Raw genomic sequence first — 21,396 nt, 5'->3', positions numbered from 1 at the left:
TTTCTGTAAGATCTCATTTTACGTTTTTGAACATCTGTATGAAGTTTGGTTGATTCATTTGGATGATCTTGTGTCGGCCTCCTCTTGCTACATACTCGAAGGTGACCCCATAGGAGGCAGAGACCTGTTCTTTCTGTGGGCTACCAGTTCCTTTTCTATGGTCTCCATTATCCCCCAAAACCCCCTTCATACAGTGCACATGATTCTACAGTGCCCCCCAGGCACTAATGACTAGGGTTGGTCTCTCGAACATTGGTTTTCGCCTCTTATACCCAAGCAGCTGCAGCCGCCTTCTCCTTCCAGCATCACCAAATTGCAAGGGTGGCGCAGTAAACGCTATATCAGACGTGTTAAGATATTTATTAGAACGGATACATTTCGGCAATTCCTGCATGTTTGAAGAAACTGCTTGATCAGTGCCTGCTACCTTGTGTCGTCTTTGTATAATTGTATACAAACATTCTGCACTCATATGATTTTGCTTACAATTGTTTACTGATATTTTGAGTGCCAACAACACATTGGAAAGGATACAAAGCTAAAATGCTGACCTGTCATATTTATCCACTCCCTGACCAAAAACCTTAATGAGCACACAATGGTTATCATGAAGGACTTTACGCATTGAACGGCAACGTAAGATGACCCCTCTAGAATAACACACATGTTTAAATACAAATTCTAATTATATTTATAAGATGAATTTCTGTAGAACACTTGATGTTGTCTTTGTGGCGCTACAAATAATGAGAAGCTAGTGTTGTTTCTACCCTTACTCATTTTGTCACTTTTGGAAGGATGAAAGGTGGAGCTGTTCTGCCTCCTATTCTCAAGATTTAAAGATGTGAAAAGCACTGGTATTTGGCAGCAGGTGCTAATGTCACTGAGCTGTGCCGGAGGATTTCTGCTAGCTGTAGTTTTGAACAGCCAGATATTCTGTTTTTTTGGGCTGGAAGTGGGCACGTGTCTAAGGCAGGGCACGAGCACATTCCGTTGAAATTACTTTTCATCCAGACACTTTTGGATGTGTGCTTTTTCAGCTGAAAAAACCCTCTAAGATCTGCTTTTTTCTGCTGCAGACACATGCGTGTCATCTAATGATCACAGGTTCATGTCCTAAACTTGGCATGTCATCCTTCTAAATTTGATGAAATAAGGACCAAGTTAAGCTGGTGTATAGTAGTTCTGTCATGTGTACATGTTTAGTGTGCTGCGCAACTTCATGACACTACGTGTTCTGAATTTTGATTAACAATAATCATTTTGATGGTAGGACCAGTTTCCGATGCTGTGACCCCCAATGCATTTGCCATTTGCAAGGTTACAAAAGCTGGGCGGCAACTTATCTGTTTAGGTCAAGACAAGGCAGCTATCGAGATTGCTTCCAGGCCCAAGAAGCCCAACCAGAGTGCTTTAAAAGAAGAGTAAAGCCTTCATGGGCTTCACAAAGGTGGCATTTGCTAATACTTATAAGAGAACCAGTTACATTTACACATGGTCACCTTCATGTTTTTTTCAATACCACATAAATACACCCCACAAAAAACCACTCTAGGTCAAATACCAACAAACCACATAAATACACTCCACACCATACCACATAATACTAATCAGGAGTATTCTTCCTTGTACGTTCCTTTCTTATTTTGGACTGTGTATTTTATTCATTTTTATTTATTGTACAAATGAACTAGTATTTTTATCATTTGATATGTGCTTTATTGTTATTATTTAACCAAATAAAGTCTATTTGTATTGAATTCCAAATAGCATAATTTAATTCAATGCCACATAGCTCCACACTACACAATTCAACTCCACACATTTCCATTCCACACCACATAATTCGACACCAAACCACATTATTCAACTCAACAACACAATTAGACAACACATCAAATACATCCAATCCACAACATTCCACATCATGTCACAAAATTCAACAGCACACCACATAATTAAACTCCACTACATACCACATCACAAAATACCATTCCACAGAATTACACTCCATGACACAGTCCCACTCCACATAATCCCAGTACACTCAATACCACATAATTACTATCTATATAATTCCACTCCACAAATCCACACCACACAATTAAATGCCACACAATCCCACAACTAACAATTCCAGTCCAACACACAAAATTCCACATACATCCACTCCACACCATAACATATGGGCAAAAGACATTGCCATTTACAAATAGTTCTAACTCTCACAAAAGCGAGACCTATTGGTTTTGCCAGTGCTTGTTTTCAATGTGCCGACTAGGGCCTTCACTCCAACTAGTTTATTTAAAGCTCAAACCCCTGCCCAGGCTACCTAGCTCTTGACTCCTCCTCTCGCCAAACCCGTTGTACAAGCTGGAGATGTACTTTCACTTTCAATTGCTTTCTGTTTTTCGAACGTTGTCGAAAGAGCCCACGGGAAGAAAAGGGGGACAAGAAAGGTGACCGGTGCAGCCCGGGGTGAGCTGAGCTGTGCTTCTTCCCTGGGTGAGCTGTGCTGCTGCCCTGCTCAGGACTGGCCTCACCTCAAACTGGACATAGATCTAAAGTCGATTGTCTGCAGTCGAATCCGGATCTGACGGTGCCCGTGGGTGCGGCCTCGGCGGAGTTAGGGGGCAAATATCTGGCCCGTCATCGGGTAAGTGGCTTCTCACCCTGCCATAGACGTGCGAGCGGTGTGTGCTGGCAAGGTAGATCGGCAGATTAATGCACCTGCAGCCGGCGACCGGAGTGGGCAAGCACGGTATTCTGTCGATAGAACGAGTGTTAATGAGCGTGGAGGACAGGCGCAGCCGTTGTTGTATAGCGCTGTAAAGCCAGTACGCGCACAATAAAAGACTGCATCGCTAAAAATGAAACAGGCCGAAAAAAGCAGCCGGTGTCCCCTGCACAGTGCACACCCAAACCCACAGAATTGCCCGCAGCAGAGTTGGTTGCAGTTCTCGTAGCCGGCCACGGCGGCAGTAGCTGGTCGCGTCATTTGCAAGTGGTTAAGTATCCCTTGATTTTGAGAGAGTCTGCTGTTAGCCTGAAACAAGCCCATATGTGTTTTTAGATCTCCCCTAGGCAGCGCTGTCTCATCGAGGCATGCTATTTTCAGGTATGGACTTGAAAGCCCGCCTTTTTTTTGTTTTGTGATAGCGAAGGTATTGAAGGCTTTACATGAGCACCAGCTTCACTACCTAGTACCTAAGGTCACATTCACTTGTTAAGCACGGAGATTGTGGGTTGCCTAGAATCACAGGATGTTGAGCCAACTCCGAGATTGGAACATGGTTGTTCACTTCCAGTTTAACCTAACAAAAAATGGGTTTCCATCTCCACCCAGCAAAGACAGTTAGGCACCCAACTGAATGTGCGGAAGTAGTCTGAATTTGTTTCTCAACCCCATTTTATGCTCTTGCAGCATAAACATCCATACAGTACATACAAGCGCCAATAAACCTCGGGTTGTTAGCGCACTCTCTAAATCCTTTATAATATAAGATGCATACATGCTAAAAATAATACTTAATTGCATAAAACTCACTTGGCACGGTGGTTAGTGGCTTGCGACGCTCTGATTACATGAGCTGTAACAAACACTATAGCTACACCCCGGAAGCAGTCGCTTTAATCCTAACTGTGGCCAGCAGATGCGCCTTGGTTGGGGTCGAACCTGTGACCTGGAGATTAGGACATATCTGTGCAGCAGGTGCAGTAACACACTAAGCACCACCGCCAGATTCCTAGTGCCCAATTATAAAAAGCAGTTCATAAATCTGCAAACGCAGTTATTCCTTCACATGGGGGCAGATTTACTATTTTAGGTAATTCACAAGCATTTTCGGAAGTGTACCTAGGAAGCAGTCACAAGTTTCCAGATCGACGTCCAGAAATTACTTCTGAATTCCTAGTCACCGCTATATCCGGATTCTGCTGAAAAATATTTTAAACCCTTACAAATACACCCTCATGAATTCTGGAAACGTTTGCTTCTACTTTACACCTTCCTTACGGATTTACTCCTGCCTTTGTAAGGAGTAAATTAAAGGATTTGAATAGCACACCACCATTTCTGTGCTGGTAAGTGGTCGGAGAGGAGTTTTAGAATGCATACAAATGCCCACACTTAGCAGAGAAAGCCCGTTGCCCACTTCTTTAGTAGGGTTTGTCACACATGATTTTGATACCTTCTACTCCTAAACCCAGCCATTTGTGCGCGTCGGACTTAGACACGATATTAGCTTTGTGTATACATCACCTGTAGAGTTTAACAGGACATGTTATGTTATGTTATGTAAAGGTTCTTGTAAAGCGCAACTAACACCTAACGGTTTCTTGGCCCTGTGACTTTATGAATGCTTGTTTTGTTATGTGTTTTCCAATACATTATTCTTGGGAAAGCTGCTGGACCCTCAATAATCTAAAAAAAGAAAAAAAGGCTAAAAGGCAAAAAAAATTGCTTTGTAAAGCACACATTACCAAAGTAGTTTTTGGCACTGAAGGGGACTGCTAAGCGCATGGGTATGCTCCATGAAACACGCATTTACAATGCAACGGTTTTGCCTTTGGAAAAGTTAGAGCTATTGGCATTGTAAATGACAATTTTTTATTTATGTTTTCTTTTTGAAAACGATAAATAAATTGCATTGTCATTTACAATGCCAATAGCTTAATCTCTCGCAAATGCCACACACACCCACACCCACACCCACAGAGCCCCCCACACACACACCCACACAGAGCCCCCCCCACACACCCACACAGAGCCCTCACACACACTGCGAGCCTCCCCACACACCCAGACAGAGCCCTCCACACACCCACACACAGCCCCCCCCACACACCCACACAGAGCCCCCCCACACAGAGTCCCCCCACACACCCACACAGAGCCCTCCACACACCCACACAGAGCCCTCCACACACCCACACAGAGTCCCCCACACACCCACACAGAGCCCTTCACACACCCACACAGAGCCCTCCACACACCCACACAGAGCCACCCACACAGAGCCCCCCACACACCCACACAGAGCCCTCCACACACTACGAGCCCCCTGTGCAAGTTATACACTGTTGTTAGAGATGAACCGACCGCATAGGTAACCAACAGGTGTAAAAAGGACTTCAAAGTTGACCGACTGGGGAGAGAGATGATGATGTAGGAGTGAGAGAGAGAGGGATTGTGCAGATAAAAGAGGAGTGTGAAAAGGGTTGTACACAGCAAGAAGTCTGAGAGGGAGTGTGTAGATAATGGGTAGGTTTGGGTTTGCAAGAGATTAAGCTATTGGCAATGTAAATGACAATGCCATTTATTTATCTGTTTTCAAAACCAACACATAAATAAAAATGTTGTCATTTACAATGCCAATAGCTCTAACTTTTGCAAAGGCGAAACCGTTGCATTGTAAATGCTTGTTATTTTTGGTTTAACACTCCATCAGAGTGCATGTGTTTTCCAGCTCTCTCTGTAGTCTTTCCCTCCCCTCTCCCTGCCAAATACCTGCCGCCACTCTCTGTTTGCTCTCACCCTCTTTGCTGCTGGCTCCCTCACGCAAATGTACCTCTCCCTGCCCCCATGGTTGATGCTGCAGTCACCCGTGTGGGTTTGTCCCTCCTTCCCTTGTCTCCCGCATGTGCTTCTCCACCTACAGCTCATGTTGCGCTCTCTCCCTCTTATGCTCCCTAGTCACACCCTGATACTTCACCTCAACCCACTCCCTGCTGCACTTTTTTTTTAAATTCACATTTTTGGAAGAGCCAGGCAAATTGCTGCAGGTCCTCCACAAAAAGCGCATTTGCACACTTATAGTGTCAAAGTAGATCATTCACACAAACAAAATGTTGCCTGTATCATTCTGTAGCCACATGCATGCACTGTGACTCATGCACATGCCGACAGAATGAAGCTAGCACCAGCAGCGTCTTAGTTGTTGCATTGCACCTTCTTTTCTCTCTTTTTTTGGCAGATACAAAGAGCATTGGCAAAAGCTTTGCCATATCGAGGCTGTTCAGAATCGTCAAAAAGCATTGGGGCAAATCCAGTAGGTTCCAAAGATTAGAACAGTTGGCTTTGACAGTGCTTATTTTTAAACTAGTATTCAGCGTCCAGCTGGAGAAGACAGGCAGTAAGTACAGTAGTCGAGTGCCTCATTCAGTCTCCCTAGTGGTGGTAGCTGGCGAGTTGGCGGCAAGGCAAACAAATTATGATGGTCATTATGGTGCAGCAGGGGTAGCCCAGTTTTTGGGCCAGTGAGCCCAGTTCATCTGTCTGCCAATCAGGGTGTATGGAGCGGGACCGGGACGAAGAAGGACTGCGGGCGGAGGGAGGGGGGAAGAGCAGGACGGAAGGAGCTGCGGGCGGAGGGGAGGGGGGGAGCGGGACCGGGACGAAGAAGGACTGCGGGCGGAGGGAGGGGGGAAGAGCAGGACGGAAGGAGCTGCGGGCGGAGGGGGGGGGGGAGCGGGACCGGGACCTGGACGAAGATGCACATTCATTAACAAACACTCACCTCGACTTCCTCCAGCGGCGGTCAGCCGCGTAATGGGAAAAACAACCAAATTAAAAAAAAAACGAAACTCCGCCCACCGCCGCGATGACGACATCGCAGAGGCGGAGAGGGAAAAAATGTCGGGAACGCCCCCGAATCTGGTCCGGCCTTTGACGGACAGATCCGGCTCCCAATGGCTAGCCTCCATTTATGGAGCTAGCCAATGGGAGGACGGGGCGAGGAGGGGGCGGATATCCGACCCAAACAGAGAAACATAAGGATTTTGCTAGCGCATGCGTACTTCGTACGCATTGCCAGCAAAACCTAAAAAGGGAAGAATGCAGTCACTCTCAGTGAAGTTAGCCAATGGCTAAAGTGGGCTGAGCCACTGCCCCATGATGTGAGCTGTAGTGGGCTGAAGAAAAATGTGAATGACACATTAACGGCAATGATTAAAAGAGCAGGTAGAACGCCTCTGTATGTATGTTATATTACTAATTGTATTAAAGTGTAACGGTTGTGGCTGGCACCAGACCAAAAATAGAACAAATAGCCCTTCTCCAGTTGCTTCTTAAAAGCCTGAACTCAACGTCTTCCTGCCCAGATGTCCTGCCGCTCAGCAAGGAGCTCAGAAATTGTTCTTAAGGAAGTATCTCACAAAAGGAATACGCATAGAGTAAAACTCAGGAGACAGTGTCGTATCCTTTAGTTGAATACCCGATTTCTTGGGACATTTCATGCCGAATATTCATTGAAAATGTATGCTGGTACTAGCGCGCCTCCTGCCACTAGATACTGAATTTTAAATCGAAACTCGCCGACGGACGCTCACTTATGCTGGGCTCCTAGCGGTTTTTAAATTGTTTGTATTATATTTTTGCACTATTCCTTTATGCACATTTTAATTTGATTACGAAATTACCTTGTGTGTTTGCTGGTACAGGCGCGATCCCCATTCCACCACCGATGATTCGGATTGTTGTGGAGGGATAGACCGCCATAGTGGGAAGTGTTATACTTGACTTCCGGTCCTTAGAAGTTAGCAGTCTAGCTGCCCGCCTCCTCAGCTACTGAAACCCCTGACTTAGCCAGCTCCCTGGATTTCTTGGGACATTTCATGCCGAAAATTCATTGACAATGTATGCTGGTACTAGCGCGCCTCCTGCCACTAGATACTGAATTTTAAATCGAAACCCGCCGACGGACGCTCACTTATGCTGGGCTCCTAGCAGTTTTTAAATTGTTTGTATTATATTTTTACACTATTCCTTTATGCACATTTTAATTTGATTACGAAATTACCTTGTGTGTTTGCTGGTACAGGCACAATCCCCGTTCCACCACCGATGATTCGGATTGTTGTGGAGGGATAGACCGCCATAGTGGGAAGTGTTATACTTGACTTCCGGTCCTTAGAAGTTAGCAGTCTAGCTGCTCGCCTCCTCAGCTACTGAAACCCCTGACTTAGCCAGCTCCCTGGATTTCTTGGGACATTTCATGCCGAAAATTCATTGACAATGTATGCTGGTACTAGCGCGCCTCCTGCCACTAGATACTGAATTTTAAATCGAAACCCGCCGACGGACGCTCACTTATGCTGGGCTCCTAGCAGTTTTTAAATTGTTTGTATTATATTTTTACACTATTCCTTTATGCACATTTTAATTTGATTACGAAATTACCTTGTGTGTTTGCTGGTACAGGCACAATCCCCGTTCCACCACCGATGATTCGGATTGTTGTGGAGGGATAGACCGCCATAGTGGGAAGTGTTATACTTGACTTCCGGTCCTTAGAGGTTAGCAGTGTAGCTGCTCGCCTCCTCAACTACTTAAACCTCATGCCCTCACGGAAGCGCAGTGGGCGCGCCGAGAGCGCGCCAAAGGCACGCTTAAGGCAAGCCCGTCTGCGCCCGTCCGCACCGGGACCGGGCCCAGGGCCTTTCCCTCTGTGCGAAACACTTCATCTCCTCATGTCCCACGCATCTGTTACACATCCGACCAGTTAAAGGAGATAAAAGTAAGTGTCCCTCCATCCTGTTGTTCCCCTCTGCCCCTTGTGTCGTTTTGCACATCTTCACTTACTCCTTGTTCCACATGTCCTTTCACCGTCCCTGTCTCCCGTCCGCTTATTCAGCCTCCCCTTCCAAAGTTACGGTCTCTTTATCGTGCTGCTCTGATAAACGCACGCTCTCTACCCAAGCATAATTTGGAAATTTTGGAGCTAACCACAAGCCTAGAGCTGGATATTCTATTTATTACGGAAACCTGGGGGGATGCGGCTTCAGGACCAGACTTCCGCTCAGCCATTCCTGAGGGCTTCTGTGTGTCCAAACTAGACAGGCCCTCAGGTAAGGGCGGGGGACTTGCCATAATTCATAAAGCTAGTTAGTCTATAAAAACTGAACCCATCTCTAGTCTGGATTGTGAGGCCCGTAAGTTTTCCATCTCACTGAATAATAATCAAGCATTCAAGGGTACTCTCCTTTACCGACCCCCTGGTTCACGTAAACGTTTTCTTTCAAATCTTGGCGAAATAATAGAACCTTTCACAGGATCATCGGATTACACTGTCCTGGGAGATTTTAATTTCTATCTTGAATCCCCCTTGGACAGGGATACGATCCAGCTTACTACCGACCTGGCAGCGATGGGACTATATCAACTGGTCTCAGTCCTGACTCATCAAGCAGGTCACACCCTTGATGGGTTGTTTACTAATAGTTCGGCTATATCTCTGATTAACGTACTGCCCCTAACTTGGTCAGACCATGAAGTACCCTTGGACAGGGATACGATCCAGCTTACTACCCACCTGGCAGCGATGGGACTATATCAACTGGTCTCAGTCCTGACTCATCAAGCAGGTCACACCCTTGATGGGTTGTTTACTAATAGTTCGGCTATATCTCTGATTAACGTACTGCCCCTAACTTGGTCAGACCATGAAGTAGTCATATTTAGCATAAAAGCGCATACCCCCAATCCAGCACAGTCTAAATCGCAAATTGCGCAAAGTATTCAAGACTGGAAAAATCTAGATCCTTCTCTGCTTAACCAAATACTCAGCACCTCTCCTTATGAGGCTTCCTCATATCCCACGCAGGCAGCCATCAGGTACCAGGACTGGCTCCTGGCTGCCCTTAGTATGGCAGTCCCCACTAAATTAATTTTTCCAAATCGATCCACTCCGTCCGCAAGATGGTTTTCGGAGGAACTCAGACTGCAGAGGCAGCACTGCAGGAACCTCGAGAGGCATTGGTGTAAACATTATAGCCCTCAGGACAAACAATGCTATAAGGCTGCCATAGCCATATATAAACGTTCTATAATCTCTCATAAAAGTGCCTACTACCTATCTCAAATCGAGCTTGCACATAATTCATCCAAGAAATTGTTTCAAATAGTTAACATCTTATCTACTCCTCCTTCAGTTCCTGCCATTGAGCCTTCCCAAGACCTTTGTAACTCCTTAGCGGATTATTTTGCCAACAAGGTTATCAATATATACTCAGCATTCTCTTCATTAACCCGCCCACAAGGTTCGGACCCTCTACCTGTGCCTATATCGGCTGGCCCGACTTTTTCCCTTTTTCACCTAGTTTCGGCTGACACCATCAGCAAATATGCAGCCACCATCACTTCAGGGTCCCCTCTAGACCCCTATCCAGCTTTGGTACTCAATCTGCTCTGTGAGACCATCACCCTTCCACTTACGGACATCTGTAACTCCATGTTTCGCGCGGGTGAGTATCTGAAGATATGGAAAGAAGTAGTAATTAAACCCCTGCTAAAAAAAACATCCTCAGACCCTTTAGAATTAGCCAATTATAGACCCATAGCTTGCCTTCCTTTCCCAGCAAAGATCTTTGAATCCCTTATGAATCACCAGCTCTCAGATTATATCAATCAACACCATCTGCTGGATGATACCCAATTTGGGTTTAGGCAAGGCCATGGGACAGAAATGGCACTGATAAAGGCGGCTGACGAGATCAGAACAATCTTAGATCATGGCAGGGCGGCGGCCCTCATATTGTTAGATCTTTCCGCCGCCTTTGACACTGTCGATCACTCCACCTTGATCGACTGTGTCTCAACACTGGTGGTTAACCAAGCCAGAGATCTACTAGCCTCGTTCCTGGCTAACCGCACTCAATCGGTGAAATTGGGCAAATTATGCTCGCCCACTTCCTCCTTGCCGTGCGGAGTGCCCCAGGGATCATCGCTAAGTCCGACACTATTTAATATCTATGTGTCAGACTTGGCAAGGGTCATAAAATCGCATGGGCTGAGCTTAACCACCTACGCAGATGACTGTCCATAAGGATGGTGTGGCAGTTGCGTCGAGATTCCAGGAGGGTATGCTAGCCATAGGCTCCTGGATGTCGATGAACTTCTTAAAATTAAACTCAGATAAGACTGAGGAGATGACCTTTGGCAACTTGTCTCCGGCATGGTCAGACAACTGGTGGCCAATTGATCTGGGCCCCTCGCCAGTACCGGTTGCCAAGGTCAGAAATCTTGGGGTCATATTTGACACCAAATTAACATTTCACCATCATGTCAATACAGTGATCTCGTCCTCATTTTTTATTCTCAGAAAAATCAAAAAAATACTTCCTTACTTACCTCCTTCGGCAGGAAAAACTCTGATAACCACTTTAATATTTTCCAAATTGGATTACTGTAACGCCCTCTTGCTGAATGCCCAGGAGCAGGTTCTGGACAAACTGCAGTTTGTCCAAAATGCGGCGGCAAGAATATTACTTTCCATCACCAAGCACCACTCTGTCTCTGCGGCCATACGTCAATTGCATTGGCTGCGAGTCAGGAGTCGCATAAAATTTAAAGCCCTCTGTATCGCTTACAAGGCCATTCATGATTCCGGACCACGATTTCTAAAAAAGGCTTTTAAGATCTACACTCCAATCAGGCCTCTTCGTTCAGCATCCACTTATCTTCTCCCTGTTCCTCGCACTAGAACAGTTGCTTGGGGAGACAGACGATTCCTAGTAGCCACTGCGAGGCTTTGGAACACCCTCCCTTTTATCATCAAGACCAGTCCGACGCTTTTAATTTTCCGGAAACAACTGAAAACCTGGCTCTTTGACCAATTTCTGCTTCAGCATGATTTGCCATTGACAATCCTCTGCGCCGAGACACCTCCGGGTATTTGTGCGCAATACAAAGCCAATACACATAAACATAAAACCCCTCTTAACCCCTGAGCCACATTTCTCCAGCATGGTACTATATTGGCACAGCTCCAGGTCATATGCAGAAAGTCCGCGTCTCACTCACTACATCTGGGCACCAATCCGATCTGCCTGGGTAAATTCTTCTTAGTCACACGAGTGACGGATTTATGTGGTGTAGCTCTTAGAAATTTGCTGGTTTGGAATGAGCGTTGTCAGACACCCGCGCGTGCTTCATTGCATGTTCTTCTCCATTGTCTTCCTGTTAATGGCTCTGAGTTCCTTCCTCTACCCGAAGTCTATCCTATTTAAAGGCCTCATGTGGGCGGGATACGAGGGGATCACTGACAGAATATTGGAAACAGAAATATGGTGTGGATGGAATATCGTGTCAATAATATTGAGAAGGTAAGTGCAAATGGGTAAGTATAGATTTACTATCCTTAAATCCACATCTGATTAAATGTTTGTCCTCAATATTCTTGACATAATATTTTATCCCACAATACTTCTGTTTCTGATGCGCTGTCTAAACACCGTGTGAGGCGCTGGGAGAATCCCAAATCCAGCAGAACCTCCAGTAGTGTCTGGGAAGCATGTCCAGATGTCTCTGGCTGTCTTGGTTAACCTAGCAACTTGCAAAAACTGAGCCAGACCCACCCCAAAGCTCTCACAAGCCCCGAGTCTAGAATGGGATGCAACTGTCTCCCGGATACAAGTCTTTCCCTTTATTGCACCCTCCCTCAAAAACATATACCAGGCAATGTGTAAAAAGGGTTGCAACTACCACAACGGGAGCTAATGGGGTCTTCAAATGACTTTGTTAATTGCTAGCTCCCATCATATCAAATACGGACATTGCTTGGCCTTTCATGTTTAGACCATTAAACATATCAGCAGGTCTTGTACTCCCAGGACCCCCGCAAAAATCCATTACTCTCAGCTGTCATCTTCAACACACCCTTTAGCCGCATGTTTAAATTGGGCTAAGTTCGAGCTGTCAGATAATACAACTCCAATCAGCGAGACAGAGTCAGGATGCCCAAGCCAACTCGACTTCTCTTCCCCACCCATATCAGGACAATTAACAGGCTGTCAAGCAATGTAATTGAGCTCCTTGCTATTGGGCCTTGTGTATTTTGAGAGACCTAGAGGCAGAGTGGTAGTACCACCATTTTTGCTATCGCAATCCTGCGCTTAACTGATGTTTGTTTGTTTGTTTCGGAAGGTAACAAAGACCTGCAGACCCGCCAGCACCCTACCTATATTATAATGCTACTTTTCAGCTTTATGTGCCGCCTTATACCCAAGTATCAGAGCCAATCTAGGGCCCACATTGGACAGTAGCCCCACAGGTTTGCCTACTAATCCCGCTATGGGGAACATCAGTGACTTCTCGATTCACATGCAGGCCAGAGACTCTGCCTAACTCTGTCAACTCAGTCAATAACTGTAGCACAGATGTTTCAGGCTGCTGCAGGTGCACAAGAGCGTTGCTGGAATAAAAAGAGATGACATGCTCTGCGTTACCCACCTAATACCCCACTGACGGAAGACCTGATGCAAATGAATGGCTAGTGGCTCCATTGCTGAAGCGAACAGTAGCGACAAAAGGCAACCAAAGCAGCTGCAGCATCTAACCCCTGTACTGAGTTCATGATGTGGGTTAGTCTTCGAATGTTCATGAGGGTGTCTCCGATCACTCCCTGCTATCTGTTAACTAAAAGTTCGGACAAAACCTTAACATCAACATTGAACATGGACAGTGGGTGATATGAACCAATCTTCCCAGGATCCTGATCCGTCTTGGTAAACATCACTTTAAGCACTTCACACATGGACCTCAGGCGTTTCCACTGGTCTCTAGCAGTTCCGCGTATAACTGGTAGAATAGCTGGTAGGCCATCAGTGCCCAGTGTTTTATTCCCAGGCATTTCCCTAACTACTTCCATGAGCTCCTCTTTAGTTAGGTCCCTCCTCAGATTTTTCACTTGCCCACTGCTAAATCTTGAGAGAGTAAATGCATCCAGGAAGCCCATGAGGACCCTGGCACCAGCATTTTCAAGCCGCTTATTTAAAACTGCAGTGTATTATTAATCGCAGCCTGGGTGGCAACTGTCTTGCCCCTCCCGTTAACTAATGTCATAATATATTGGCCTTACCTGCTTTAAAAGCTAGGCTAGTAGCCTTCCTGGTTGTGAAGAAATGTGGTGCTGGCTTACCCAAATGAACAAGTGTAAAGAATTTAAACAGCACCAAAACATTAAAGAAAATGGAACTATGACTCTCAAGAAATCGAACACCAATTTATAAAATTAGATTGCATTTTTATGAACTCATGGACACCAAAACGAAAAAGATCCACCGTTGTAGAAATATAGAGTTTGCAAGAAACAATAATTCCAGATTTTTTACTTAACCATGAACAAGCGCTGGCAAATCCAATGAATTTGACACAAACTTTTTCAAGAAAAACCTTGGTAAGTTGATTGCAGTTTCTTAGAGTTACTTTGGGTGACCAACTCCCGCAGAGAGCCAGTTAAGTTGACCAGCAAGGTCCAAAGAAACTGTTAGCCTCCTCAAGAAAATCAGACTTCAATCAAGTTCCTGGGTCAGTGATTCCTTGCCATTGACTTCATATGGCGTGCTCTTGATGCAAGGGATACAGGATGCTCAAGAAGCTCAAAGATGCTGAAGAAGCTGTGCAGTCAACAGGGGTCATCCTGGGGCTAGCCCTCCGTCCACTCTCCTGGTTCGGTGCTTCTTGTCACACTGGCAGTCCTGCCTCCACCCAGCCAATCAAAACGCCAGAAATCCAAAGGTCGAAGGTGACATAAGCCCCTCCCACCCACCGCCATGCCTGTTATCAACAAGACTCAGACACAAACACAGCGGGAGGGAGGGAGGGAAGAGGACTGGGACGGGGAGGACCCTAATCGGGGTACTGAAGATTACCGGTAAGTAATAAGACATTACCCCCTCATGGGTCCTCCCCATCCCAGTCCTTACCACGTGAGGAACTCACAAGCAGAGAACCAAGAAGAAAAAATGCAGGACACCAGGGATCCATGCAAAAGTACAAAACTTTAAACAATAAAGCATCAACGAACAGCAGCGTACAAGACGCCAACAGAAATCGTCAGAAGAGGCAAGAAAAACATCAAGCCGAGAATGTCGCACAAAAGTGTGACGGGACCGCCAAAAGGCCGCCCCACAAAGTACCAGGATGGAGACCCCGCCGCATCAGCACAGGAAGCAGACACAGAACCCACAGGAGACAAACAGGGCAGTAGAAACCCAAGACTGTAGTGAACATTGGAGGCAAAACAGAAGAGCCCCGCGAACACCCAAAGAAGGGGAAACCCCCTCAGCAGGCAAAACAGGAAGCAACACCTCCAGCCGCAAAAGAAAACACGAAGAAACAGGCAGAAAAGCCCGATCTAACCGGCAAAGCAACCCAAACCAGCAGAAACTGCAAAGAAGGAAACAAAACGAGCAAGGCACCTAACACACCCAACCGACAAGCAGAAGAGAAGGCCAGCAAAAAAGCCACCGCAGTGGACAACCCCAACAAGTCCGCCACTAACAAGGACATGAAAGGGGCAACCGCAGACCATGCAAAACAGCAGGCAAGGCCCAAAGAAGAAACGAGCACTGGAGAGCCTGGACAACGAAGCAAAAGCTCCGAAGAAGCCGACTCACCAAAGGGCAACAACCACCGAGGAAGCCCCAAGGCCCCGATAAGCACAAACCGCCGTCAACGAGCAGTCAAAGCGGAAGGGGAAAAATCCCAACAACAAACCCAAGCTGGAGAAACCAGCACAGAAACAGGAACCCCAGCATGGATTCCGACCAAGAGAAGAGCACCAGGAAACAAAAGAGCCCCAAAGTGCATCACAGCTCCAAAGAGCGGAAGGCCAACGCGACCAACACATGCCACAGGCCACCACAGAAGAACAGCCCAAAGACGCTAAAGACAGCCGCTCAAGAGACAAGCAGTCAGAAGCAAGCACCAAAGATAGGGCAAAGACAGCTGCGGACCCAGAAGCAGAGCCGGAGGCAAGGGCGGCTGGCCAAAACCGACTTCCACCAGCAACAGCAGGAGCAAAAACCAAAAACAGCTAGGCCAACCCAACAACACCGACACCCCCCAAACCTCCTCAGAACACCCGGGAGGAGAAAAACGGGAGGGAAGGTATACAGAAAACCTGAAGGCCAAGGAAACGAGAGAGCAACCCCCGAGGACAGACCACCCCGGAACAAAAACCGGGGTAGAAGAGCAACAGGAGGGGAAGCAAAAATGACCAAACCAAGAGTCCCAAACCAAAGGCAAAAGGACCTGGAACAGAGGAACAGACAGAGGGAATGCTACACGAAGCAGCAAGACATCCCAGCGCAGGGCCATTCCAAGCACCAGCGCACAGTCCCAAGCACCCACGCAATGTCCCAACAAAAGGACATGCCCCGTCGAAACGAGCACCAGACAGCACCAAACAGAGGACGGCAGGAAGCGGCCCAAGCCACCAAAAGAAGGCACAACTAGAGTACCATTCCATTAAAGAAAACCAACCGCCGTAACAGGGATGCCTCTCAAGACCTTCTGAAAGACAACAGAGAAGTCGCCGCCCAGACACAAGACAGGGAAGCCCGCAGGAACAGAGACACGTACCGGGACCCCCCAAGAAGGCCCAAACAACAACGAGGCCCCGGAGCGCCAGCCCGAACAACAGACAAGCCGGCCACCAAGGACCCCAACGGGGCCCCCAACCCAAGGACAGGCATCCAAGGACAACAAGAGGAGAGAGGGAAGCAGAAATGCACCCCCCACACCAGGTCGGGAGAGCAAAGCCACCAGACCAGGGGAGAGACGAATCAGAGCCCCGTAACCAGCTTGAAAAAGGACCCAACGAGTCATCAGAAGAAACACCAAGGACACGAGGTGCACAAGAGCCCAAGGAACCACAGCAGAGGAGGCAACCACCATCCACCGGACACAAAACCAACCCCGAGCCGGGGCAGGAGGGAGACCCAGTAGGATCCGCAGAAAATCCAACAGGACAGAGAACAGATCCGGATATATGGAACGCCTCACGAAATGCGTGTCATCCTAGCGCAGGGGCCATGTCAACCCCCTCCAGCAACGCTCAACAGAAAGCATACGAGCCGCTGAAGCGAGCACTGAGAAACAGCCCCCAGCAAAGCGCCAAACCGGTCCCGAGGAACTGACGCCCCCGAACAGGAACCAGACGAGGAACAGCCAGACCCAATACGACCCCAGAAACCGGAACCAGGCCAGCAAACCCCCACAGCAGGAGCCAGCGTCGTGGAAAAAACCAGAGGAGCATGAGAGAGACTGAAAGGAAACACCTGAAAACAGGAAACAGAACTCAACCACCGCAAACCTCTGAGCAGCCGGATGGAGGGGAACGAGAAAAACAGGCAACTCCCACACCCAGGGAAGCCAAAATCACCCACCAAGAAGAGGGGAAAACCGGGCTGCAAGGGGCACAACCGAAAGGGACACAGCCGCACCAACCCGACCAAAGCCCCGGGAGGCAGAACTGAACAGAAAGACCAACGGGAGCCAGGACCCGGAACAGAGAGAAAGAGGACCCACGGCCCCTCTCCGTCACCGAAACCAGCGCCACAGAGCGAAGCGACAAAAAATAGGCCGACGCCAAAGAAGACGGCAGAACGCATCACAGTGCCAACGGACAACGAAGCGACCGTGAAAACAGCCTAAAAGGGGGACGGCCCGGAATGGAAACCGGCAACCAAGAATGAAGACCAACAGGAACCACCATTCTCAAAGCAGACCGGACCAACGAGCCAGGAACAACGGAGCCGAGCCCCCAAATCGCAATGACACCAAAGGAGATAGGTGACCCACAAGCAGGTCAACACCAGGAGCGGAACACATAACCTAAAGAGGAAGAGATGCAACCACCAGGCCACGGAGACTCCTCCTGGGCACAACATATCCGACTGACACTCAGGAGCAGCAGCAGGCGCCGCAGAGGCAGGGAACCAAACGGAGAGCAAAAAATGCAGGCATAGGACCAAGGCACCAGGGGAATGGCAAAGCACCAAAACGCAGGCCAGAGAGAAATCTCACAAGCCCCCGCCGCCCCGGTAGCCGAGGACAAGGCCCAACCATCCGGGACTGGAAAGAGGGACCTCTAAGAAAAGAACCTGCGAAGCACAGACCGAAAAAGAGCAAGCACACACCCCAAAAAGGAGAAGCAGCATACGAACTCTTGAGAGCGGAATCCACCAACCGCCCAACCCGGACCTCCAGGGAAGAAGCCTCCGAAGACAGAGGAAGAAGGTGCAAAAAAGAAGAAAAATGGAGGATACCAGGTGACAAAGACCGTCAGGCGAAATCGTGTCCCCAGAAAGAGAGGAACACCCCGCATGGCAATGCCAAGCCACACCGCAGCCAGTACAGCCAACAGGACAGCACGAAATGGCCGGTAAAAAACGGGAATAAACCCCGCCGGAGCAAATGAATCAGGGAGAAAGACCCAGCATCAAAACGCCAGAAATCTCATGGACCATCCCCGAATGTATACCCCAACAGGGAAAAACGTCCACGATCCCACCAACAAGAGATGATGGCATAGCCGCATGCACCAGCAGCGCAGACAGCGCAAAACAGTCCAAGAAAAACTGCAAAAGATGCTACGTGGATAAAGAGAATGCAAACTTCCAAAGCACAGCATGAAAATGAACATCCCAAGTCACATTGACAGCATAGGCAGGACTTGAACCCTCAGCACATGATAGCCTGTGACACCAGAGGCATATGACATATCAATGAGCAACAGCTCCGTGGATGCACTGGAGAGGAAGTCCCCTCAAACATGGCGAGCAAAGGAGTAAACCCCACAGGAAAACACCCAACACACCAATAAAGGAAGTGCCCAGCAACCTCCAGGAAACACTGCCCCAAAAAGCAATCTCGTATGTGAGATCAGAAAATAAACAAAAAAGGGCAGCCCTGCAGTCTCCACCCACAGCCACATATGAAGAACATGGCTGCAGGGGCCGGACGCTGCACTAAAGCACCAGCGCCGGAACGACCTGGGGCCAGAACACCAGGAGGGCTCCCCGCCCCAGCCCAGCACATGAACGGGGAGCATCCTGACCCCAGAACAGGAGCGTGGCCGGCCGGAGGACCGGAGCGGCCGCGCCGATAAAAAGATGAAAAGACCATAAACAGAAGCATTTAAAATGCAAAAGAAACACTCACGGCACCGCCAAACCATCCAGAAGCAAACAGGAACAGAGGCAGGAACCGGGAGCACCAGCGTTCCGACAGCCGTCGGAGCAGAAAAAAAACAGGCATGGCGGTGGGTGGGAGGGGCTTATGTCACCTTTGACCTTTGGATTTCTGGCGTTTTGATTGGCTGGGTGGAGGCAGGACTGCGTGTGGCTTGGCATTGCCATGCGGGGTGTTCCTCTCTTTCTGGGGACACGATTTCGCCTGACGGTCTTTGTCACCTGGTATCCTCCATTTTTAGGTCTCGCGACCTATCGATGTGCGCAAGCGCATCGAGCGGAGCGAGAATTCATGTCCTGAAAATCCTCGTGAAACCAAGGGCTTCTTGCGCTGCGTTTTTCTTTAAGTTCACGTGAATCACGTGACAGCAAGCTCCTTCGTGCACGAGCTTGCCTGAGCCTTCTGCCTATCAGCCTGCCAGTTCTCCTCCCCTAATTATTCACTTCACTTGTGACTCCCCACATCAAAGCCTCAGCCTCTCTCCCTTGCCATTTGCTTCCTAACCAGCCTGCCTCGCATAATTGCATCAGACCCGACACTTCAAAGGAATGCGCCCCCGAGAGCCACTTTCACGGCCGTGCATTTCTCTTCCTTCTTTACCTCATGTGAGGAAACAGCGCCACTCGCTGGGCGGCATTGGAACATGTGCCTAGGCTGCAAAATAATGAGGTGGAAGATGTGCTTATAAGGTCCCACAAGCGAGACCTATTGGCTATGCCAATGCTTGTTCTTCTTTTTAGCAGCGGGTCCTACTGGGTCTCCCTCCTGCCCTGCCCCGGCTCGGGGTTGGTTTTGTGTCCGGCGGATGGTGGTTGCCTCCTTGGCTGTGGTTCCTTGGGCTCTTGTGCACCTCGTGTCCTTGGTGTTTCTTCTGATGACTCGTTGGGTCCTTTTTCTTGCTGGTTACGGGGCTCTGGTTCCTCTCTCCCCTGGTCTGGTGGCTTTGCTCTCCCGACCTGGTGTGGGGGGTGCGTTTCTGCTTCCCTCTCTCCTTTTGTTGTCCTTGGATGCCTGTCCTTGGGTTGGGGGCCCCGTTGGGGTCCTTGGTGGCCGGCTTGTCTGTTGTTCGGGCTGGCGCTCCGGGGGCTCGTTGTTGTTTGGGCCTTCTTGGGGGGTCCCGGTACGTGTCTCTGTTCCTGCGGGCTTCCCTGTCTTGTGTCTGGGCGGCGACTTCTCTGTTGTCTTTCAGAGGGTCTTGAGAGGCATCCCTGTTACGGCGGTTGGTTTTCTTTAATGGAATGGTACTCTAGTTGTGCCTTCTTTTGGTGGCTTGGGCCGCTTCCTGCCGTCCTCTGTTTGGTGCTGTCTGGTGCTCGTTTCGACGGGACATGTCCTTTTGTTGGGACTGTGCGCTGGTGCTTGGAATGGCCCTGCGCTGGGATGTCTTGCTGCTTCGTGTAGCATTCCCTCTGTCTGTTCCTCTGTTCCAGGTCCTTTTGTCTTTGGTTTGGGACTCTTGGTTTGGTCATTTTTGCTTCCCCTCCTGTTGCTCTTCTCCCCGGTTTTTGTTCCGGGGTGGTCTGTCCTCGGGGGTTGCTCTCTCGTTTCCTTGGCTTTCGGGTTTTCTGTATACCTTCCCTCCCGTTTTTCTCCTCCCGGGCGTTCTGTGGAGGTTTGGGGGGTGTCGGTGTTGTTGGGTTGGCCTAGCTGTTTTTGGTTTCCGCTCCTGCTGTTGCTGGTGGGAGTGGAGAAGTGTGGCTCAATGGTTAGAGCGGCAGACCCTGATGCAGAGGTCTGGCCCGGGACCAGGGTTCAATTCCCGTCTCGGCAGGTCTTGGGCTCAATTTCCTTGGACCTGATAATTCTCGCCTCGGTGCCTATTCTAATCATGGGTCCCACTCTGCAACTCTGGGCAATAGCTTGCTTAATCTCCACAACGGACCCAAAAGCGCTGGGATGCCTGGCTTCACCTGGGGGGTGCCCAGGAGTGGACATTTCCCAGGGAAGCCAGGAAGGGTTCCTAAGCGGTATACGGACAGCGCCGGGACACCTCCGGTGGAGGTAGCGGTGCGCTTTACAAATTCCGACATTTACAGTTTTACATTTTACTGGTCAATGTCACTCAAAGTACCCTCGGGGTCAGCAGAATTCCAGTCGCCCGGCACAGCAAAATCTGCTGGTTCCTTCTTTTAACGACTCTTCTACTTGGTGACCAAGCTACACTCTGACAACTCTGCTGGGTCTTGCAGACTCGGATGCAACATTTCAGCATCAGGTCCTGGTCTCTTAAGCTGCACTGGGGCGATGATCTGGTGATTTAACCTAACAACTCGCCAGGTAGATTCTTCAGCAATTGTGACCCTATGCTGCAAACTATATGTAGGCCAACTAACTCTTGGAGTCTCTGCTTCTGTCTTGGCTCGGGGAACGAATTTGCCACGAGCAGGACACAGCAGTCAGAGTCCTTGTCTTCACTAGTC

At 48.6% G+C, this 21,396-nt stretch overlaps 1 protein-coding gene across 1 annotated transcript in view; it reads left to right on the top strand.

Annotated features, from left to right (window-relative positions):
• The first annotated feature begins 2,363 nt into the window (after nucleotides 1-2,363).
• LOC144756186 (butyrophilin subfamily 1 member A1-like) overlaps nucleotides 2,364-21,396 on the top strand; it is a 207,145-nt gene continuing 188,112 nt past the window's right edge. The window contains exon 1 of the mRNA XM_078645785.1: nucleotides 2,364-2,656. The gene's annotated coding sequence lies outside the window, so the exon portion shown is untranslated. The remainder of the gene's footprint in view (nucleotides 2,657-21,396) is intronic.

The sequence above is a fragment of the Lissotriton helveticus genome, chromosome 5_1, assembly GCF_964261635.1.
Source record: "Lissotriton helveticus chromosome 5_1, aLisHel1.1, whole genome shotgun sequence".
Classification (NCBI taxonomy): Eukaryota; Metazoa; Chordata; class Amphibia; order Caudata; family Salamandridae; genus Lissotriton; species Lissotriton helveticus.
The sequence above is the reverse complement of the archived record's forward strand: the minus strand, read 5'-3'. Positions and strand labels throughout refer to the sequence as shown.